A 17,008-nucleotide genomic window follows, 5' to 3' on the forward strand; every position below is an offset into this window, starting at 1 on the left:
AATGTAAATAGTGGATTTGAATGAGGACCTAACCCGTTTGAATTTAAATACAAAGTTTATGAATGTCACAATAGTACTTTATTAAAGAGGAAATTTGACCTACTGTTTATTTGTTTAAAATGGATCCCCATTAGTTGCTACACAGTAGCCACTAATCTTCCTGGGGTCAAGATAATATCTAAATGAAATCTCAACAATACATACATAGAAAAGACACTCAATAACAAAGGATATGCCAATGAAATACTATACGTAAACAGTACTACAATCCATCATATATTAAATAAAGAATACAAGGGAATAAAAAAACAGCGTATTGGCTTTTTAAGATATTTTTTAAAAGCCCTTACATTATTTGAATACAAATACACAAGGCAGCCTATTCCACTGGGAAGCAGCTCTGTACAACAGTTTTTTGCATAGCACATGTTCTTACTCCTGGTATTATAATGTTTCAATTAGTCTGTTGTCTAGTGGAGTGTGTGTGTCTGTTACAAACTTATGGTATTTAGAGTGTAAGATTGTTGGCCTTGTTGTAGTATGAATAGTACAACAAAAAATACCAGCAGGTTTTTTAGTATGCGCTTATCAACATATAACCATGATAGATTATGGTGTATACTGTCAATAGTAGTCCAAAGTGGGCACTTCAATGCTAATCGTGCGGCCTTATTTTTGCAAAAGTCGCAGCTTTTGAATATCTTTCTTGACCAAATCACGTCAAAGCAATAATCGAGATGAGACACAATGACTGTAAAACTTGTTTGATTGAAAAATCAGTCATACAGTAGGCACAGTTTATAATAACAGAAACAGTCCTGCCCATTTTGCACACAATGTTGTTTATATGACAAGACTAATTCAATTGATTATTTATGGTTAACCCTAACAGCTCAGTTTGCAGCCTTTTGAGAAATGTGTGATTAAGGTCTATATAAATAAATGTTGATTGATTGATTGATTGATTGATTGATTGATTGATTGATTGATCATGTACCTGCTATAAAGAAAAACCTTTTTAAGTAAGTGACAGAGGTTTTACCTTTTTTTATGTATGTTTATCATGCAGAATCATGTATTTTGTTTTACTGTTATTTAGAACACTGCATTTGTATTTTGTTGTCTGACGTACTGAAATACCTCAATCGTTTGCAATATTGTTTAATGTCAGCAATTGTCTTACAAGAAAATTCACTCCATACTTGATGGTGCTAACCATGGTAAATACCATATTAGCTACAGCGGCTCCTGGGGTAGACTCACTGTTTTATGGGTGCCTCCCCTGAAAAAAAAAGTCTGGACACGCATCTGGTGTGCAGAAGCATGTATGCCCCGTCATCCCTGTTGATGGTGTTGGCCACTTGCTTCCTAATTTCCATAGCCGTCTTTATCGATCTCTTGAGTTTATTTGTTTCTGATTAAATTACTTTACTGGCTGCCAGTTGCATGTTGTGTCGTTCCGGTGCATTTCGCGTCTTTTGTGATTTAAAGTTGTGTGCGTCTTTATATTACTGTGTTGTGTCTTTTGTCTGTGTTGTGGCTTTTGCAATCGTGCTTTAGCTGAAAGTTTTTGTGTTGTAATATATGATATTGTCTTGAGGCTTTTGCGTTTGTTTTGACTTTTTTCGACCACCGTACTTAAACCTCTATTTTTGTTTTGGTGATGCCACAAATGGGGAAATAGACTTAACGTTTAACGTCCTTATCATTAAAAGTGCTAAACTTCATATAAAGTCTGCCATTCTTAAATCTAATGTTTTCCTGTGTCCAGTATCAATAAAATCGATCGATTCCCTTTTAAAACGATCTTGGATCGATACCTATCTTCCCATAGGAAAACTTGCCGAGCACAGCTCGATATACTTGAAAATTAGGAATATAAATCAATCAATCGACATATCGAACAATCGTTACACCCCTATAAACTGGATTAGTATAGGCTGCATATTCCACAGCAACGACATACTGTATCTCGATAACATGGAAGTAACTAAATCTAACTAAACATTTATACAAAACCTTAACTTCACACCAACTGCAGACGCAGAATTATATGTAGATGACAGCAAAATATGTTGCTTGTAACAGCAGAGCAACTGCAAAAAATGAACTCCATCCATCCATTTTCTAACGCTTGTCCCTCTCGGAGTCACAGGGGTGCTGGAGCCTATCCCGGCTGCATTTGGGCGGAAGGCGTGGTACACCCTGGACAAGTCGCCCCCTCATCGCAGGGCCAACACAGATAGAAAGACAACATTCACGCTCACATTCACACACTAGGGCCAATTTAGTGTTGCCAATCAACCTATCCCCAGGTGCATATCTTTGGAGGTGGGAGGAAGCCGGAGTATATATATATATATATAGATGTAGATATAGATATATCCATATATCTATATCTATATCTATATCTATATATAGATATATATAGATATAGGTATCACTAGGTATATATATAAACAGACTTGATAATATAAATAATATAAATGATAAATGGGTTGTACTTGTATAGCGCTTTTCTACCTTCAAGGTACTCAAAGCGCTTTGACAGTATTTCCACATTTACCCATTCACACACACATTCACACACTGATGGCGGGAGCTGCCATGCAAGGCGCTACCAGCAGCTATCAGAGGCAAAGGGTGAAGTGTCTTGCCCAAGGACACAACGGACGTGACTAGGAAGGTAGAAGGTGGGAATTGAACCCCAGTAACCAGCAACAGTCCGATTGCTGGCACAGCCACTCTACCAACTTCGCCACGCCGTCCCTGAGATTTGATACCGTTTCATACATACGTATATATATATATATATATATATATATATATATATATATATATATATATATATATATATATATATATATATATATATATATATATATATATATATATATATATATATATATATATATATATATATATATACCCCGGTATTGAGCACTGTATAACGGATACACCACAGAAAGTTCGACTATATATATATATTAGACTTAGACTTAGACTTCCTTTTTATTGTCATTTAAATTTGAACTTTACAGTACAGATAAGATCGAAATTTCGTTTTATTAGCTCATGGTAGTGCAGGATAAAAATGCAATAAGGTGCATATATAAATAAATAAATAGGTTACTGTACAGATAAATATATTGCACATTTTCCAATGCATCCATGTTTATGGATATATGTTATATTGTCTTTTTTATTCCAGCGAGTTAATCCATTTTGGGGGGAGTTGAGGGGATAATTATGATGCGTTCAAGAGTCTTATGGCCTGATGCCTTTCTGTGGTTGTTATTTTTATTGTTATTGTTGTGTTTGCTGTTGTAGTTGTTGTCTCCCTGACTTATCCCTCTCTTGTCCCCACAATTTCCCCTTCTGTCTTTTTTTTTTCTCTTTCTATCCCCTCCTACTCTGGTCCGGCTGCACCAAATAATATAAATCCATTTAATAAAGTCAAATACAAATAATTCAACAAGCGAAGTATCCCACACTTCTCTTTTGTAAAGTAAATCGGCACAGCAAATATTGGCATCTACATCAACAATATGATTTGCCTTAGTAGTTAACAGGACAAAAAAAAAAGAATAAATAAAGGAACCCGTGATTGTCTTCCAGATAACACAAATGTATATTGGTATCTGTAGAAAAAATGTATGGATGGTATATTACTTGGAAGGAAAAAAATCAAAAAAAATGTTTTATATATATATATATATATATATATATATATATATATATATATATATATATATATATATATATATATATATATATATATATATATATATATATATATATATATATATATATATATATATATATATTCAAGGTTTCTGTGGTTTATCCGTTATACAGTGCTCAATACCGGGGTAGAGTAAAATATACGTTAGGTCAGGAAAAAACACAAGAAGCTATATCATCCCTACAAGCCTGTTTCGCAGGTTTCCCTGCTCGTCAGGGGATTTTATAAAATCTTAATCTTATGAAATCTTTTATAAGATTTTATCAAATCCTTTAACTCCTGTGTTATTGCCTGTAATGATGGACAGCTCTACATGGACATGACAACAGCTAGAGAGGATATATTTCACCAGTCAGCCACTAATGCTGGTCATTCCACTTTGTCGAGGCGTGTCCCTGACTTTGGTGAATTTGTGTCCACAGCCGGCAGAAGCTGTGGATTTGTCTTTATAAGTCGAGGTGACACGTTTGCAGCAACCTCACTTCATTTATTCCACTTGTGTAGATTAAGGTTGGCATTACATATAAGGTCACAGCATACATCAATGTTACCTTGACACCACAGCAATGCTAAGCATGATCAGGTGTTGCCAATATTCCACCCCAGCTGGAAATCACTATCAATATCTTGCTTTTGCATTTCACTCGTTCTGCAAATTCCAGTCATTGTCAAGCCATGTCACCTCTTCCCTTCAGATTGTGAGTTCCTGTGGGGATATAGGACAGGTGTAAACACTGGAATGACTCTAAGCCTCACACACTGTGTCAGAACATGTGCGCTCCAGGACAGGAGGTGTGAGGCAGGTGTTAGATGAAGCCTCAGCTCACGAGTGTATTCATCAAAATGACGATGCCCCCCCCCGTGATGACATGTTAATCCCTAACACATCCTCTCCACTGAGGGATGTACACCAGTCAAGCACATAATAAACAAGGAGTTGGGGGACGTCCTTTGCTGACACTAAAAAAAACGAACCACACTAATAAAACTTCTTGTATTGCACAAGTCAACCCTCTGAGCTGTTTAAGTTCTTCTTTGGAAACAAGGGTACGTCAAACTAAAGACCCCTCCTTAGGTTCCTTATGGGAGAAGAAGTTTGACTTTGTTACACAATATATCATATTCAAGATGGTGCCGTCGTGTCTGGCTGGCCGTCTACCGCTCAGTCTGGTTTCAGTTTTTGTTGATTTTGTCCTACTGCACTAAACAGTTTGAGTCTCTGCTGGTGTATGATTGCCAAGAATTGTTGGTTTTTCGACCACCTATCAAAAATAAAGTTTCTTTTGAGTTTGGTGGTCCAAATGTTCTGCCCCCGTTGCTGTCAGGAATACCAGCTCACCTCTTCCGGTTTCCAGCCCTGAGCTTTCCGCGGAAGTGTCGCCGCGGCACCCGTAGTGGCCGGCGGGTAAAGCAGAGAGTACTGTTGGCGTGCTCTTCCAGCGCTGCTCGGACAGGAAATGGATTAAAGGCCTACTGAAATGACATTTTTTTATTTAAACGGGGATAGCAGATCCATTCTGTGTGTCATACTTGATCATTTCGCGATATTGCCATATTTTTGCTGAAAGGATTTAGTAGAGAACATCGACGATAAAGTTCGCAACTTAATGGTCGCTGATAAAAAAAGCCTTGCCTGTACCGGAAGTAGCGTGACGTCGCAGGTTGAAAGGCTCCTCACATTTCCCAATTGTTTACAATGCAGCGCGAGCGATTCGGACCGAGAAAGCGACAATTACCCCATTAATTTGAGCGAGGATGAAAGATTTGTGGATGAGGAACGTGAGAGTGAAGGACTAGAGTGCAGTGCAGGACGTATCTTTTTTCGCTCTTACCGTATCTTAGGTACAAGGGTTCATTGGATTCCACACGTTCTCCTTTTTCTATTGTGTATCACGGATTTGTATTTTAAACCACCTCGGATACTATATCCTCTTGAAAATGAGAGTCGAGAACGCGAAATGGACATTCACAGTGACTTTTATCTCCACGACAATACATCGGCGAAGCTCTTTAGCTACGGAGCTAACGTGATAGCATCGGGCTTAAATGCAGATAGAAACAAAATAAATAAACCCCTGACTGGAAGGATAGACAGAAAATCAACAATACTATTAAACCATGGACATGTAACTACATGGTTAATGCGTTCCGGGCTGGCGAAGCTTAACAATGCTGTTGCTAACGACGCCATTGAAGCTAACTTAGCAACGGGACCTCACAGAGCTATGCTAAAAACATTAGCTATCCACCTACGCCAGCCCTCATCTGCTCATCAACACCCGTGCTCACCTGCGTTCCAGCGATCGACGGAGCGACGAAGGACTTCACCCGATCATAGATGTGGTCGGCGGCCCGGAGACGGTGGAAGTCAAGGTGAGGTCGGCAGATAGCGCGTCTGCTATCCATCTCAAAGTCCTCCTGGTTGTGTTGCTGTAGTCCACCGCTAATACACCGATACCACCTACTTTCTTCTTTGCAGTCTTCATTGTTCATTAAACAAATTGCAAAAGATTCACCAACACAGATGTCCAGAATACTGTGGAATTTTGAGATGAAAACAGAGCTTTTTGTATTGGATTCAATGGGGTCCGAATACTTCCGTTTCAACGATTGATGTCACGCGCATACGTCATCATCTATAGATGTTTTCAACCGGAAGTTTCGCGGGAAATTTAAAATTGCACTTTATAAGTTAACCCGGCCGTATTGGCATGTGTTGCAATGTTAAGATTTCATCATTAATATATAAACTATCAGACTGCGTGGTCGGTAGTAGTGGGTTTCAGTAGGCCTTTAAGCGGTTCCCTTGTTGCTTTCTGGCCCTTCGTGGATCCATCGGGTTACCCTGTACCGGAAATCGGCCCCAATGAGAGACCCTGGACGCACCGCACCTGCTCAGCCCGGTGCCGCCAACGTGGGGTGAATCCCTCAAATTTAAAGTTGCTGTGCCGGGATTCCCGGTGTGCTGCGACGCCGGTCTCATCTCCTGCCAGAATTGGTCTGGTAAACGCCAGATCAGTGGCAAACAAAACGTTTCCACTCAGGGATTTCTTCGAGTCACGCTGTCTGGACTTCCTGTGCATAACGGAGATGTGGCTCGGTGCTGGTGAGTCCAGTGTTTTCTCCGAACTTCTGCCGGCAGACTGTTGCTATTTTAACTCTCCTCGTACCTCAGGCCGTGGAGGAGGAACGGCGACACTTTCTAAAAATTACTATAAATGTAAGCAATGCTTTCCTTCGTCATTTTTCGCCAGCTTTGAAATAACTTTATTTGAGGTGTGTCGCGCTGACGCGGTGCTGTGCGCTGTCATTTACCGCCCTCCCAAATACAATAAGGACTTCATCAATTACTTTTCTGACTTTTTAGCAGGAATTATGCCCCGCTATGATCGTGTCCTCATTGTTGGAGATTTTAATATCCATGTATGCTGTCCCGACAAGCCAATGGTGAAGGATTTTTTAAACCTTAATGACTCTTTTAATTTGACACAGTTTGTGTCTGGCCCCACACACGGACGTGGTCAAACGCTTGATCTTGTCCTCTCATATGGTCTACCTGTGTCTAACTTGGACATTTGTGACAATGTGCTTTCAGACCATATGCCTGTCATATTTGAGGCCAGTTTTAACCGCCTGACAGCTGGAGCGCGCGCTCCTGCGCGTCTCTGTCGAGTTTTTAACCCTTTCACTGCTGGTCAGTTTATTATTGCTTTTAACCAGGTTTCTTTACAATCTGACTCTGTTTTTTCTGACACTGAGAAACTCAGTGCATTGTTTGACTCCACCTGTGACAGCCTTGAACTCTGTGGCTCCTTTAAAAACCAAAAAGGCCAAAACTAAATCAGAACCCTGGTTTAATGAGAGAACCCGTGTGATCAGACGTGAGTGCCGCAAAGCTGAACGCAGGTGGAAGAAGGACAAGCTTCAGGTGTCACTCCAGATTTTAAAGGACTGTTGGCACGGATATTAGAGCACAGTAAAAGAGGAAAAAAGAGAACATTTGGCAAACATTATTGCCTCAAATAGTCTTAATTTCCCCTCTGGGATTATTAAAGTATTTCTGATTTCTGACCCTTGTGTTTTATTCAAAACCATTGACTCTGTTCTTAATGCCCCTCAGCCTACATGTTTGGAACCCTCCTCTGAATTGTGCAATGCCTTTTTAGAGTATTTTATTGATAAGATTGCCACAACAAGGGCTCTCCTTTCTGTTCCGACCTCTGACCCTTCTGTCCCGTTTAACTACTCTGCTGTTTTTAATCAGTTTGAGCAAGTGACTCTGCGGCAGTTACAAGAATTAACTATTCATATGAAGCCCTCAGGTTCCCCTCATGATGCTGTCCCTCCTACATTTTTTAAAGAAGTGTTTTCTTGCATAGGGCAGCCTGTTCTTAACATTTTAAATAGCAGTCTGTTTTCTGGTGTGGTTCCTACCAGTTTTAAACACGCCGTGGTTCAACCGCTTTTAAAGAAACCTGGTCTGCACAGTCCAGTTGTAGCCCATTTTAGACCCATTTCTAAGCTGCCTTTCCTCTCAAAGATCTTGGAGAAGATTGTTTTTACCCAGTTAAACACTTTTTAGAGGACTGTGATATCTTAGAAGTCTTTCAGTCTTGGTTTAAACCCCTCCATAGTACCTAGTCAGCATTATTAAGGGTTTTTAATGACATCCCTCGAACAACAGATTTAGGTGATCATGTGATTTTAATTTTACTGGATCTAAAAGCAGCATTTGATACGGTGGACCAAAATATTTTAATTAGCCGCCTACAGCATCAAGTGGGCATCTGTGGTACTGCTTTGAGTTGGCTGAAGTCATATTTGACTAACAGGACCTTCTCTGTAAATGTTGCTGGTTCTGAATCCTCTGTTGCTCCCTTGACATGTGGGGTCCCACAGGGCTCAGTTTCAGGACCACTGCTCTTTTCTATTTATGTACTTCCCCTGGGCTCAATCCTAAGAAAGCATGATATTTGTTTTCATTGTTATGCCGATGACACACAAACTTATTTTCCATTAAAGAAAAATCATGCCTCTTCAATGCAGCCACTACTTGCTTGTCTTGAAGATATCAAGGCCTGAATGGCCCTAAACTTCTTAAATGTCAATGACAAGAAGACATATGTAATAGTGTTTGGACCTAGTGGTACCTGTGAGCTCCTCCCTGTTGACTTTGGCCCCTTGGCTTTGCACGTTAAGCCCATGGTCACCGACCTGGGCTTTCGTATTGACTGTGATTTTAAATTGGACCGTCAGATTGGCACAGTGGTGAAAGCTAGCTTTTTTTATTTACGTCAGCTGGCCAAGGTTAAAAATCTTCTTTCTAGGCAACAGTTTGAGACAGTAATGCATACCTTTATCACATCTCGGCTGGATTACTGTAACTCTATGTATTTTGGAATTAATCAATCCTCCCTCTCACGTCTGCAGCTGGTCCAAAATGCAGCTGCCCGACTTTTAACAAGCACAAGAAAAAGAGAGCACATTACTCCTGTTTTAGCCTCCCTCCACTGGCTGCCTGTGTCTTTTAGAGTCCATTTTAAAATGATCTTACTCGTTTTTAAATCCTTACGTGGTCTTGCCCCACCTTACCTCTCTGAGCTGCTCCACCTCTATGCCCCTACCCGGACACTCAGGTCAGCTGATCAGCTGATCCTGGAGGTACCCAAATCAAAGCGTAAGCTCAGAGGGGACAGAGCCTTCTCTGTTGCGGGTCCCAAACTCTGGAACGATCTCCCTCTCCATGTGAGACAGGCCCCTTCTTTGGCTATTTTTAAGACCCTTCTTAAAACCCATTTGTATTCACTGGCTTTTAACCAAGCATGAGACTTTAAACTGTTTTTAACTTTTAACTTTTTTAACGGTTTTTAACTTCTTAACTTCTTTTTATCTAACAAATTGTTCTTGGGGTAATTTGAATTTACTTTTTCAATGTGTATTTTACTTCTGTTTTAAATGTTATTTTTTAGTCTGTCTTTTGCCTGTATTTCTTTGTGGTGTACAGCCCTTTGTCCTTCAACTGTGCTTGTTTTTAAAGGGCTTTATAAATAACGTTGGTATGGTATGGTATATGGCGCCTGCTTGGTTAGTGGAATGAAGGCCTCTATCACTTTCACCCAGCTACTTTTCGCACAGGTAGTTACGGATGGCTATTTGTCCTTGCAGGTATCAGTCCTTATGAAGCAGACAAGAGCCCTTAGCTGTGTTGGTATTCATTTAGTATGCTACTAAGCTGTCTAGATTTTTAATACGGGCGTCTTGTGCTTCTACCTTAAGAAGGAAATCTCTCCTTGAAAAATACATTAGACCAAGGAGAACATTAGACAAAGGATAATTACTCCATAGGGCTATGCTATGTGTTGTCTTTACTGCAGGTAAAATAAGAAAGTCTGTTGAAAAAAAGTTGTTTGGTGTATTTGTCTTGCTGTTCACCAGATCTGGGGTTGATTTGTGTTTGATTTTCTGCAACACTACCAGCCACCAGTGTCTCAGTCTCCTGTTTGCTACCTCGTATGAGTCTCCATCAAAAGCCTGCAGTTGTATTTTCTCAAAGGGTGTGGAGAAGATTTATTTGTCTTTTACTACATTGCTGAAACCGACTCGTAACTCATGAATGAACCCCAACGTCCCGGCTTGCTGTGCTTGAAGCTCCATCCTCAGCATCTTATAGCCGTCAGTCAGGCTAATCTGCTTCCTCTCACGTAACGGCAAAAGGCTTTGGTTTTCCCCATTGGCATCAAAGAATGGCAGGCCTTTCTCCAAAACATACTCTCCCTGCTCTAAATTGCCTGAAACAGTGTGGGTTCAGTTCAACCCCAAAAAGGGGTCAGACACATACTTGTTAAGGATGCACTGTACTATGAACAAAGGAAAAACTTGCTTTTATTGGCAGAATTACATATAACCACCCACGGATTTTACACATCAAAATACTTAATTAATGTTTTATTTGGTCACCCAACCTACAAAAACCTCCTTTTCCAGACCTTATATATTCACTTTTCAAACTAATACTTACCAATTTGGACACTTTCACTGCTGGTAGTTTTCCTGTTAGCCAACCCACCCATCACACAGCTGTTAGAGGTGTCGCTTCTGTGGTTTAGGGTCTGCCAGACTTCTTTCTGTCTGTTTCCAACTTGATGGTAGTAGAATCTGTCCTCACTAAGTCTGAAACAACTTGCTTTTTCTGCTTGAAAACAAAATGAGACACAATCATTGTAAGTCTGCGTTTATGGACGTATTTCTAGATGGGCATTGAGAATTGTTTTCATTTACTGTTGAGGCTTTATTTACTTAAATAGCTGCAAAAAGCTGTGTGGGTATGACTTGTATTAGTGTTATTATTTTTTTTAAATATTATTCATGATCAGATATATTTAATATTGGTTTATTTTGCATGAGCTAATAAAGTCAAGAAAGAAAAACATATACATATGCATTTAATATTTGTATTAAACACCTTTAAAGTGGACTTATGATGATTTAAATTTACATTTAAAACACTTCCTTGTGGTTCAGATTATACGTACTGGATATGCTTTGGTATAAATATTGTCCCACAGTTATTTTAATATCAATTGTTTTTAGTCTGTCTGCGAGATGTTCGATTCAGGAAGCGTTCCCAGATTCGCAAATGAAACAACACGCCACCGTCTCCAAAAGTAACGTAATATATATTTTAGAAGTCTACACTATTTGAATACATATGTTGTAGTCGTCAACAGTGAAAAGAAAACTCCTTCCTGCTCATTGTGCATAATACTTTATGGTGGCTGACTGTTCCGTCAAGGTTTCTGGAACTGAAATTTCCCATCCAGAGGACAAACATGCTTTTTAGCGGCTTCCACATTGTTTACATCTGTCAATTGCCTTTTGCATATGCACAGCAGTAACACTAGTTGAACTGCACGGAATGCTTTGCTAGGGATATTTCAGGAATTTGGAGTTAATTGAGTTGATTGGAACAATCAAATTACAAATGATGATGGATTAATCCGCATTAAAACAATACTTTTGACAGGCTAATTTGTATATGAATTTATTAATTTAATTTGAAATGAGCCCTGAAATGTCCTAAATTTGAAACCTGCTTGCATAACATAATTTATATTAGTTTGTAAATGTATGCTGCAGAGCATCGGGTAGTATTTTGGAGCTGCCACCATTGGCTCAAATTTATACAGTTGGGGACCACAAAAGCACTCCACCCCACTTAATATCTGCTACAGGGAATTATGGAGATGAATCCTCCGATTCAAGTGCCCTCTCGAGTATTGTTGCCTTGGGATTTTGTGTTGCCCTCCATTTTTTTCTCTGGCCAGTGGCTGTCAGCCACCAACTCAGCAGACACTTTCTGGCAAACTATATTTTTACACAATTCTAAGTATTCCCTTCTTTACAACATTATATGTATGTATATATATATATATATATATAAATATATATATATATATATATATATATATATATATATATATATATATATATATATATATATATATATATATATATATATATACCGACCAGCGAATGACACAAGTCTGCCAATCATGGAAACTGTTTAAAATGACAAACGTTTTTTGTTTTTTTTACACAATCCTCCTGCTGTTGTTTACTGCTATTGAATGACAATGTAAGATGATTGATAAACACATGGCAACTATGGCAGCATCAGAGAAAGTTGTATAGTTTCACTTTCACTTTGCTGCACGTAAACTATAGTGTGTTCAAGAATCGCCGAACAAAGTGCAACACCTCAAAGTCTCAAAACATTATCGGCAAAGAATAAACACAATATTTTTTAGTTTTTTTTAACTTGGGGCTAAAATGCATCCATCCATGATCTACCGCCTGTCCCCTACGGGGTTGCGAGGGGTGCTGAAGTCTATCTCAGCTACACACGGGCGGAAGGCGGGGTACACCGACAAGTCGCCACCTCATCACAGGGCCAACACAGACAGAATATTGTATATAAATTATTTTTATAAATTATTACCGACTTGGTAAATCACATGTGTTTTCAGTAATTTCACAAAAAATCTGCGAATGTGCAGGGTCGCAAATCTGGTCTGTTTAGTAGTATTTTGCTTCTTTTATGTAGCAAACTATAGCAAATTGGATGCTTTTTAAAAAAAAAATGTTATTGTATTGTGTATTGTTGCTGATCTTTAAGTTTACCATACTATTAGTCATGTATGTGTCTAAAATAAAGTTTGAGGATGATGATATAGTAAATTTGTTATATTTATATCAAAGCTGAACACAATTTAAAGATAAACGCAAAATGTTGATACAGTGGCGTTAAGGGCATAGAAAAATTAGTTTAACATTGGGAGGGACACATATCTGAAACAATAACCCTAATAACCTAACCCAAGTCCCGATAGAACTGGGGAAATATTGACATATTCAAAAATGCATCTTTAAAAAAAAATATTTCACATCAGTCCTCACCTTTTGTACTTTCTGGATCTATTATAACCAATAGTATCATGTTTAACAATTATGATCTTACCTCACACCTTGAAGGTCTCTTGGCAAACCTATCTCCTCCCTGACTGTTACCCGATGAGTGACCATCCCAGGATGAAAGAGGAACTGTACTTTTTAACAACAGTTGACAATGTAGCTAATGGGATTCATCTTTTATGCCAATAAATCCCTCTAAAAACCGACATTGTGGAGTTGAAACTCAGTGAGTTTCAACTCCACAGACATTTTAACCAAATATTAGTTACTATAAGAGATAACGCAGAGGAACTACTTTTAGTAAAATGGCGCCTTGATCACAGGGGTGATGGAGCTATTGCAGCACTTGACCTACTGAGCTGTTGCATCACCTCTGAGTTGGTAAAAGTTAATGCCAGATTATAAATCATACCTCTCACTTGTATAGTAGAAGGTTGTGGCCATAAACAGTGAAATTGGTTGACTTTGATATTCAACTTAGGCTCGAAAACATCGCTAGGATGAGAAGCGAGACACTCGTTTTCCATGAGCACCTGTTGCCTGAGAAGTGAGGGTTTTGATTAATTCACCAGCTAAACAGGGAGCACAAGTATTAGGCTGAAATATTTAAACATTCCATGAGTCAGTATCCAAGTGAAAGCAGACATTGTACCTTATTTTTCGGACTATAAGGCGCACTTAAAATCCTCAAATTTTCTCAAAAATCGACAATGCGCCTTATAACTCGATGCACCTAATTCGGGTTGTGCTTACCGACCTCAAAGCTATTTAATTTGGTACATGGTGTGATGATAAGTGTGTCCAGTAGATGGCAGTCACACATAAGAGATACAGTACGAGTAGACTTCAAGATGACGCCAGTAAACAAGACTAAAACTTTAAATGTTCCATTGAGAATATACAACATTACACACGGCGCTCAAAAAAATCTGTCAAAATGTTTTAGTACTACTTTGGTAAGCTATGAAGCCGCACCACTTGATGGATTGTCGGAGCATTACGGCTACCTTAGTCAGACGTACTGTGCTTCAACATACGGTATTACTATGGTGTGTGTATAAGGTCCACAAAATGGCACCTGTTAGCAAACATATTATCGGGCGTTTTGTTCTGCAATATTATGCAAAATCAACTTTTCTTACCTTCTAGTAACTGCTGATGTGTATTTTGGAACATTTCTGCACATCTGCCATTCTGGTCCGTGCCAATGCCGTAGTTGATAAGCTTCTTCTTTTTCTCTATCTTCTTGTTATGGGGCATTCATCCTCCGCTCTTGCAATTTCTAATATATATCTGGCTATGGAACCGGTGTATTGGGTTTACATACTGTCATTCACCCACGGAACTTTAGTTATTAGAGAGTTCCGGTCGGACGGTTTTACACGGGACACATTTCTGCCGTTGTTGTTGCACTAGTGAGCCACGGATGAGGAGATGCTGCTCCGTTATTGATTTAAGTAAAGTCTGAATGTCATTAAAAAGTTAGCTCCATCTTTTGACACTTCTTGCACGCTACACTGCTACAACAAAGATGTTGGGGAGAAGACGCTGTCGAAGTGGAGCCATATAATAAAGACCGCCCACAAAACGGCGCATCCTGAAGCGAAGGTCAGAAAGCGATTTGAAGATTGATTGATTGATTGATATATTTTTATTTCAAATATGCATAAAAACAAGAGCAAGCCTGATCCAATACAGTGCTATAGCCTTAACAGCCATTATAACAAAATGAAAACAATGGAGAATAAAAAACAAAAACAAATGAGCATTGGACTTTCTTTTTCTTTCTTTTTTTTCTTTTTTTTTACATATTTGAAAAGGAGTGAGAAGAAGTTTACAATTATTTAATCCCACCCCTTTTCTTTAAATCATAAATTACTCTGAGCTAGAACTACCTATTCACTCAATGTACAAACTTAATGAACTTGTATATACTGTACATACATCATAGATATATACATACATATGCACACCACACACATACATAGCCACATCATTACCACTAGTGATCATGGAAATGGTATCATGCCACCACAACAACACCACTGCCTCAATGGGCAGCCCCACACTCTTCTGTAACACAAACAACCCAATATCAAAGCCCTTCTTCATCTCTGTACCTCTGGAATACCATGTACTTATACTTCTTTTTAAACTGGTTTATGTTTGGACATTGCTTTAACTCATCATTCAAACCATTCCATAATTTCACTCCACAAATTGAAATACAAAAACTCTTAATGGTCGTTCTATAACTAAGCATTTTGAAATTTAAATTCCCCCTTAAATTATAACCGCCCTCTCGTGTGCTGAACCATTTTTGAATGCTTCCTGGGAGTTTATTTATTTTGGCTTTATACATTATTTGTGCAGTTTGATACAAAATAATATCATTAAATTTCAATATTTTTGACTGTAAGAATAGTGAGTGAGTATGGTCCAGATATCCAACTTTGTTGATGATCCGTACAGCTCTTTTCTGAAGTATAGTTATTGAATTTAATGAGCTTTTATAATTATTCCCCCAGACTTCCACACAGTAGGTTAAATATGGTAAAACTACTGAACAGTAAAGAATGTGGAGTGATTTGTGATCCAGAACCTGCTTTGCTTTATTTATTACTGAGATGCTTCTTGACAGCTTATATTGTTTTATATGTGATTTCCAGTTAATTTGATCGTCAATTGTAACTCCAAGGAATTTTATTTCAAAAACCCTTTCAATATCCACCCCATCTATTTGTATCTGAACCCTTGTTTCACGTGTCCTCTTTCCAAACAGCATTAACTTAGTCTTAGTCAGGTTTAATGACAATTTATTATAGTCAAACCAAGTTTTTAGTTTACTCATTTCTTCCATAATGACTTCCTGCAATTGATTTAAGTCATCCCCTGAACAAAAAATATCAGTGTCATCAGCAAATAACACTAATTTCAATAATGTAGACACTTTACATATATCATTGATATACAGGATGAACAGTTTTGGCCCCAACACTGACCCCTGGGGGACACCACACGCAATATCCAAACATGATGAACAGCAATCCCCCAACTTCACAAACTGTTGTCTCTTATTTAAAGGCCTACTGAAACCCACTACTACCGACCACGTAGTCTGATAGTTTATATATCAATGATGAAATCTTAACATTATAACACATGCCAATACGGCCGGGTTAACTTATAAAGTGACATTTTAAATTTGCCGCTAAACTTCCGGTTCGAAACGCCTCTGAGGATGACGTATGCGCGTGACGTAGCCCGGCGAACACGGGTATGCCTTCCACATTGAAGCCAATACGAAAAAGCTCTGTTTTCATTTCATAATTCCACAGTATTCTGGACATCTGTGTTCGTGAATCTGTTGCAATCATGTTCATTGCATTATGGAGAAGGAAGCTGAGCAAGCAAAGAAGAAAGTTGTCGGTGCGAAATGGACGTATTTTTCGAACGTAGTCAGCAACAACAGTACACAGCCGGCGCTTCTTTGTTTACATTCCCGAAAGATGCAGTCAAGATGGAAGAACTCGGATAACAGAGACTCTAACCAGGAGGACTTTTGACTTCGATACACAGACGCCTGTAGAGAACTGGGACAACACAGACTCTTACCAGGATTACTTTGATTTGGATGACAAAGACGCAGACGTGCTACTGTGAGTATGCAGCTTTGGCTTCTAAACATTTGATCGCTTGACCGTATGTGCGCAACTTTTTTTTGCGTATGTACGTAACTTTTTAAAAATATATAAGCTTTATGAACCTTGGGTTAGGTGAACGGTCTTTTGG

General features: G+C 38.8%; 1 protein-coding gene across 11 annotated transcripts in view; it reads left to right on the forward strand.

The window, feature by feature from the left end:
• The window catches only part of camta1a (calmodulin binding transcription activator 1a), a 765,387-nt gene that overhangs the window by 513,778 nt on the left and 234,601 nt on the right, over window positions 1-17,008 (forward strand). The gene's annotated exons all lie outside the window — the stretch shown is intronic.

The sequence above is a fragment of the Entelurus aequoreus genome, linkage group LG07 (genome assembly GCF_033978785.1).
Source record: "Entelurus aequoreus isolate RoL-2023_Sb linkage group LG07, RoL_Eaeq_v1.1, whole genome shotgun sequence".
In the NCBI taxonomy this organism is placed as follows: domain Eukaryota; kingdom Metazoa; phylum Chordata; class Actinopteri; order Syngnathiformes; family Syngnathidae; genus Entelurus; species Entelurus aequoreus.